Source organism: Sceloporus undulatus, chromosome 1 (genome assembly GCF_019175285.1).
Source record: "Sceloporus undulatus isolate JIND9_A2432 ecotype Alabama chromosome 1, SceUnd_v1.1, whole genome shotgun sequence".
Classification (NCBI taxonomy): domain Eukaryota; kingdom Metazoa; phylum Chordata; class Lepidosauria; order Squamata; family Phrynosomatidae; genus Sceloporus; species Sceloporus undulatus.
The window spans coordinates 315,248,243-315,256,237 of NC_056522.1; the positions used below are offsets into that span (position 1 = coordinate 315,248,243).

At 41.0% G+C, this 7,995-nt stretch overlaps 1 long non-coding RNA gene across 1 annotated transcript; it reads left to right on the forward strand.

Moving 5' to 3' along the window:
• The first annotated feature begins 625 nt into the window (after window positions 1-625).
• LOC121919142 lies at window positions 626-7,197 on the forward strand. Its single transcript, XR_006101404.1, has 3 exons — window positions 626-684; window positions 3,346-3,469; window positions 6,400-7,197. It is a non-coding gene; the product is annotated as an uncharacterized LOC121919142 (long non-coding RNA).
• Window positions 7,198-7,995: the final 798 nt, after the last annotated feature.

Genomic DNA, 7,995 nt, shown 5'->3' on the forward strand with positions numbered 1-7,995 from the left:
TCAGGTCGGCTGGGGAGCATTTGTAGAGTTCCAGAGTCTAAATATGTTGTAACATCACAGAGGGCTTTTCTATCTCTGCCCCCAAGCTCTGGAACTCATTCCCAGAGAGCTCCGCTTGTTCCACCTCCCTTGACCAGTTCAAAAAGGTTTAAAAACGCATTTATTCCAACAGGCTTTCCCCTAAACTGCTTGCAGCTAGTTTTTCCCTCTCTAATTTGTAATCTCACCGCGTTGTATTGTTTTTATTTGCTGCTGGCAGGATTGTGACTGTGATTGTGATTGTGATATGTATTGTTGATGTTTTTAATCTGATTTTTATTGAATGCAATTGTATTATTGATTGTTGTTGCCACTTTGATCTATGAAAAGCGGGATACATATAAATATTTTTATTTATTTTATTAACTGCAGCTGAATACCTCTGTCTCCAGTGTGTGTCCAGTTGGCCATTGGCATCATCCACCATGGCTGACTATTCTGGTCTGAAGGTCATCCTTTTGCTATGGCTTGGTCATTTGCAACAGGTCAGGCCCAATCCATGTCCTTCATGTGCTGTGGTTCAGTGGTGGATCTTCATGAAATCAACGGCCAATTCCAGTCTGATCTCATGTGATTGGCTATTGCTTTGTGCCAACATACAAGCCATGATCCATTTCCAACTTCAGTTTTGACGCCCTGGAAGAGGTAAGCAATGCAATTTCATTTGATGGGAGGGCTAGGGGCTGTGCTTTGTTGATTTTGGTTGCTGTATATACATTCATGTATAAGTCTAGAATATTTAGTTAAATAATTGACCTAAAAATCTGACTTGACTTATTCACGGGTCAATGTAACTACTGGGCTTAAACATGTTATAGCAAATGACCACTCCTTAGCTCAGAAGGTTGCCTCTAAGGTTGGCCCTCCACATTCACGGATTTAATATTGGCATATCTGTTGAGTTTGCAGGGCCTCCCTTCCTCCTTCTCCATCCTGGACTCCCAGCCCCTGCAGTAGAAAAAGCTCAAGGAGGGAGCAGCCAATATGGGAGGGGACCTGTTCCTCCTCCTCTTTCATCCTAGACTCCCTCCAATGGGAAAGCCCAGGAATGAGCTGTCAGGAAGGATGTGCGCATGCATGCTCCTCCTCTGTCCTGAGCTTCCTTCCTAAAGGAGAAAAAATCCAGGAACTGGGCATCTGGGAAAGGTGGGCCTATGCTCCTTTTCCTCCTCTCCCCCATGGGAGAAAAAGCCCAGAAACGGAGCAGCTGGTCCCATCATCATCATCATCATCATCATCTAGTTTATTTATACCTAAAAGGGTTTGCCATCACTGCTATATTGCATATAAATAAACTTATTTAGAGTTTATTTAGAGTCAAGGAAAGGCAGTCATCATAACCTTTTTATATGGAATGCAGTGGATAAGCCCACCATAAGAGATCCGTTTTGAGTGCCTTCTTAAAGGCATCTAAGGTAGTAATAAGACGGATCTCTTCCGGTGGGTCATTCCGTAATCTTGGGGCTGCGGTAGTGAATGCCTGATGTGAAGTTGTCATTAGCCTGATATTATAATATTGTAGTAAGAACCTCCCAGATGTTTTGAGAGTGCAGGGCAGATTATGTAGGGAGAAGTGCTCCCGCAAGTAACTGGGGCCCAAGCCATGTAGGGCTTTAAAGGTAATAACCAATACCTTGTATTGCACCCGGAAGCTAATTGGCAGCCAGTGAAGAGATTTCAGTATTGGTGTTATAAGGTCAAACCTAGATGTTCCGGTGACCAATCTGGCTGCTGCATTTTGAACCAATTGAAGCTTCTGAATTTGGTAAAAGGGTAGCCCCAAGTAGAGCACATTGCAGAAATCTAACCGAGAGATTACCAGTGCAAGTACTACTGCTTCAAGGTCCTTTTGGTCTGGGTAGGGACGCAGTTGGCGTATCAACCAAAGCTGATACCAAGCGCTCTTGGCCGTCGCATCTATTTGGGATGTCAATTATAAGGACGGATCCAGGAGTACTCCCAAACTGCGAATCTTGTCCTTCAGGGGAAGTGTGACCCCATCCAGGACTGGGTGACAAAACTCCGTCCCTGGACTTGGGGTATCTATCACAAGTATCTCTGTTTTCTCTGGATTCAGTCTGAGCTTGTTTTCCCTCATCCAGCCATTACTGATCCAAGACAGGCATCCAGAGGAGAGATGCCATCCCTAGTCACTGCAGTAGTCAGGGACATCGAGAAATAAATTTGGGTGTCATCAGTGTACTGATGACACCACGCCCCATGTCTCCGGATGATCTCTCCCAGCGGCTTCATGTCAATGTTAAAGAGCATGGGGGACAGAGTGGCGCACTGAGGGACGCCAGATGTCAGCTCTCTTTTACGAGAACAACTGTCCTCCAGCCTCACCATCTGGAATCTGCCCAAGAGGTAGGAACGGAGCCATTAAAGCACAGTGCCCCCCATGCCTAGCTCCCTCAGGCGCTCCAGAAGTATACCGTGGTCGATGGTATCGAATGCCGCTGAAATGTCCAAGAGCATCAGCAGGGTGCTCACACTTCCCCTGTCGATGCCCAGATGGAGATCATCGACTAAGGCGACCAGGGCAGTCTCAACTCAGTACCCCGTCCTGAATCCAGTTTGAAATGGGTCTAGATAATCAGCTTCATCCAAGACAGCTTGGAGCTGGAAGGCAACTGCCCTCTCAATCACCTTGCCCAAGAATGGTAAAAGAGAGACCGGTCTATAATTGTTTCTCACCAGGGGATCCAGGGAGCGTTTTTTCAAAAGCGGTCTAACGACTGCTTGCTTTAATTGTGATGGAAATCTTCCCTCCCTGAGGGATGCATTGATTATAGATTGTAGCAATGTTTTTGTTGCATCCCCTCCCTGGGCGGTCAACCATGATGGGCAAGGATCGAGAGGGCATGTCATCCTCCTGACATATCCAAGAATCTTGTGCACTTCATCAGTATTTACAAACTCAAAAGGATCCAGTCTAACAAGGTCCACAGAGTCACTGGATACTTCTCTTCCCATTTCTGCTATAATAACGGCATCCGGATCAGCCCTTATTCGAGAGATTTTATTTGCAAAAAAGTTATTAAAAGCATCACAGCAGGCCTTAGTTGGTTCAAATAATACGTTTAGGGTGGGAGACGGTTGAGTTAGCTCTTTGACCACCCTAAACAGCTCTGCTGGACGAGACTCAGTGGACGCAATGCGTGCAGCATAGAAGGAATTATTTGCTGCATCTATTTCCACTCCATAAGACGTCATATGACTGTTAATAATAGAGAAAAATAAGGATTTTGGTATTGTTGGAGTGTATCATAAACCAGAGTGATTTGAATATTATTTCTTATTCAGGTTTGCAAGATCATTTAAGTTTGGAATATAACAATTCAAAACAAATAAGAATCAATAGTGGAAAGTTAAGAGTTGGTAACTGATAGAGATTTATATGGAAACAAGGGAAGCTACAAGAAGAAAGGTAAAAGAAAGAAATAAGGAAAATTTCAACTTAAACCAATAATCATATGTGGCTATTTCCCTCCTCTTCTTCCTCTAAAAACCTTTTCCTTCTATTATTTACATTATAAAGGTTTCGTCTTAAATTCTGGGAAATTGTGGGAAAGTTAAGTGCCATTTTCTGGTAATAGAATATTAGATAAGTACAAAATGGATGTGTAACAATATTAATGTTATATTGCCTTAGCAAATTTTGTTATAGAAGTAAATCAGTAACGAAATATATAAGTTTGATTGAATATATAATTGTTAAATAGGAAGAAATGGCAAAAAGCAATAAAGGATCAACGCAATCTCAACTTTTACTGACAACAAGAAGAGGATCAATGGAAGACACAATTAAAATAACGGATCCTAATATACGTATCCTAGATGAAATAAGAAAACTACAACAGGAAATAAAAGATGCAAGACTGGAAACTAAAGAGGATATTAGAAATGTTTGTGCTGAATTAAGAGAAAAAATAAAAGATACAAGATCAGAAATCAGGAAGGATGTTAAAAAAGAATTGGAGACCTTTGGGGAAAAAATGGATAAATTAACAGAAGACCTCACTAAGACGCAGAAAGAAGTTGAACAGATAAAAGAAAGAACAAATATTTTGGAAAAATCTTCTAAAGATTTTAATCAACAACAAGATGAACAAAGATGTATGGAATGGAACAGCGAACTACGATACAGAGAAAAATGTATTAAACTAAGAAAAAAGCAAAGAAGATCTATACAAAAGATTTATCCCAGCTTTGGCAACTTATATTGAAGTAACTCCAGAGGAACTGGAGATGGAAATTGATAAGGCTTTTTGGATAAATTCTTTTTTCAATAAGGATAGAAGTATGCCTAGAGACATTATAATTTGTTTCACGAGAACTAAAGTTCGGGATAGAGTCATTCAACAAAGTTATGAATCGAAACTATGGATTGAGGACACTGAGATTAAAATATTCAAAGATATTCCACCACAAATAATGTTGAACAGACAGAAATACAAATCTCTGACCCAAATCTTGAAATATCTAAATATTGACTATAGATGGGAAAGGATCGAAGGACTATCATTCTTTTATCAACAGAAAAGACATAAAATAGACACACTAGAAAAAGCTAATGAAATGGAAGCAAAACTGAAAAAGGAACATAGAGATAACGAAGGAAAAAGACCAGAGAGAGAGTACTCAAAAAGGGAATGGAAACCAAGCAAAAATAAAAATAAAGATGCGGAAAGCCCAACTAACAAGGGACAAACATTAGGAAGTTTTGGTCCACTAGAAAGAACAGAAATTGACTTATTGACTTGAACTAAGAGACTATAAAGCAAGGTTCTATTCACTGGGTTAGATATATACTGATTAGCGAGGAGATATATTTGTGAAAGGAAAACATTAAATAAATATATAAAGGGGCGGAAGGGGTGGCACAACAACAAGAACAACAACAATAAAAATAACAATACAAAAGTGAAAATGGAAATATATATGTAATTAATGTTAAATTGCAAAATGTCAACCAAAATAATTTCCTGGAATGTGAAGGGAATAAACTCTAAAAAAAAAAGAAGCATAATTTTTCATCAGCTTGAGAAACTTAAAGGAGACATAATCTGTATTCAAGAAACTAAGATCAAAACAGAAGAGAAAATATATTTGAGGAATCCCAAACTAGGAACATGCTACACTTCAGCATCTAATAAAAGGAAAAAGGGAGTAGCATTATATGTTAACAAAAAATAGGATTCTAGAGAAATTTTTTCGGACAAGGATGGAACTTTTATTGCTCTGGAAGTTAAATTAAGAAACCTGGTTATGTTAGCAATCGGAATATATGCACCTCAAAAGAATAAAGAAAACTATTTTTAAACATATATAAAAAGATTCAAGAAACATCTTATGAAAATATCTTAGTCTTAGGAGATTTCAACGCTGTAATAGACCCCAAAATTGATAGGAGATCTGTGATAGGAAGGAACATCAAAAAAAAACACAAGGGAAATTACCTAAGGTATTCTTTGACATGATGGAAGAATTAACTCTCTATGATGTATGGAGATATAAATATGGGAAAACAAAAGATTACACCTTCTTTTCAGAGGATCACAACTCGTTTTCAAGAATTGATCTATTTTTAGTATCCAAGCCTCTACTTCCGTACATACAATCATTGGAAATTCTTGGAAAGCCAACTTCAGATCACAATCCGATTGTCATGAACATACAGGGGAAAAAACTGACATATTTATGAAGATTAAATACTGACTTGCTTATTAATGAAAAAATAACAAATAGGGTGAAAGAAGAATTGCAGTGGTACTTTAAAGAAAACATAACAGAAAATTTATCAATAAACACGATATGAGATGCAAGTAAAGCAGTTGCCCGAGGAATATTTATCAAGATTAACGCAGAACAAAGAAAATGGAAAAAATTAGAAGAATCTTATTTACAGACAAAACTGAAACATAAAGAAAAAGAATGGAAAGAAAAAGGGGATAAAAAAATTAAAGCTGGAAGTAGAAATATTACAAGAAAAGCTGAAAACATTAAACATCAAAGAGATAGCGGCTAAAATTAGAACAGTTAAACAGCTACAATTTGAAAGTGGGAACAAAGCAGGGAAACTATTAGCTCAAAAACTCAAAAAATATAAAGAAAAGAAAATAATCAATATGATAAAATACAAAGAGACACAATACACTACACAAAGCGAAATCATAGAAAAATTCACAAGCTACTATGAAGAACTATATGATGACAAAACAGAAACTGAAAATAAGAGAGGTAGACCCTCGGTTCTTTTGGGTTAACAGGGTGAGTGGAAGGCGAGATAGATTTCAGGCATCGATCTCGTCTTCCCTTGTACTTCCATGTCTTATTATGATTTTTTTTCTTTGGCAGGGGAGACTCCTACGCTTCTTGCAACATGGCAACTGTCAGCCTGCCATCCCTCAGGCCAACCAGGCGCCTCCATGGATATTGGCCGGCCCATGGAGGAACAGAGGGCAAGCGCCAGGGATGGCCAGGGCCCAGGGAGCAAGGATACACCAAACGGCCATCCAAGGGATCAACAATGCCCCTGCACGCCCTAAAAGTGCCCCTGCTGGAACATTTCTCCAGTGGAGTACAACTGTCCCACCAAGACTGAAGAGTGCTCCAGCGGTAATGTACCCCTCTGCACCTGGACGATACAAGACAGGGAAGGCCACTGCCATGCAACCATCAGGGGGTGCTGAAATTGAAAGCCTTCCCTTAAGAAGAAGCCCCCGGATTCGTGGCCAGCAGTTGGCAAAGGAAAGCATGGCCAAAGAGCCGGGACGCCAGGGAAACCGACGGCGTTGAAGACCATCATCATTTTTAGACATTTTAGATTTATAGACTATAGACTTTAGAAGATAGGCTGATAGGATTTTTTTCATTTTTTTTTTTAATTTGCAGAGGATCTGTTGCGAAGACCCTGAGAACTGGACAGCTCCTTTCCATCCCCCCCTCCCCTTTCTCCTTACCTCCTTTGTAAGGAGAGAAGAGAGGCGAAGAGGTGGCTGCTGGCTGTGGCAAAGGAGTGTGGGTCACGCATCCAGTGGGAAAGGAGGCTGTCATGGCATCTTGCTGGCAGGGACCGAGTTCCAGACCCTGGCAGCCATTGCCTGGACCCCATCTCAGAGCCCAAGGACTGGGGGAACGTCCCCTATTAGCTTCCAGGGCAAAGCTAAGGGAGGGGGGAGAAAAAGGAGGAAAAGAGGGAGGGGGAATGGAAAGGAGCAGGGGGGAATGAGAGGGAGATAGTCAACACCACGGGTCCCAAAACTGTGACTCCGAAGGGACGACTCTAAATTATATTAGAAATAAAGCATGTTTTAACTTTGAAATGGAATCCTGCCTCCAATTTGTGCCTATGTCTCTTTTTATAGGTTTCCATCACTGAATGCCGGCCGACCTCACTGAACAAACAAACCCTCGGCCAAAGAAGCTTCTCTTTACAGAAAAGCTGCTCTTTCCAGAGTGTTTTTTATATCCTGGGGTATAGTCCTGGGATTTTGCCGTGTTTGCACCGTTGAGAGCCAGGTGACATTGCCAGCCTTTTCCCAGCTCCCTCTCATCTTCCTGCTGCTGTGAGGCCTGTTTGCACGAAGAGGAGGAGGCAGTTGTGGGGGGAAAGAGGTTTTTCTGTTTCTTTGGAGATGAAAGATGAAAGCAGAAATCCACGCACATGAAAATCAGGAACACGTTGATTTGCAAATGATGTTTCCCAGGAGCTGAGCTCTTTGGTGAGCAAGAGTGGGAAGCGACTGAGCAAGACCCCACATGCGTGTGTCATTGGGGCCAAGCACACCTGGAGGAGGGTCTATGAAAGACATATACCCTAAAAACATCAATTAGCTCTTGGCTAACTGGTCCTCCCATGTAGCGTTCAAGGGGAGGCCCCACAAGGACAGCCAAACGCCCGCTGGTGCTCCCCAAAAGGCCTCTCTAACAGCATCCCAAATCTTTCCTCTA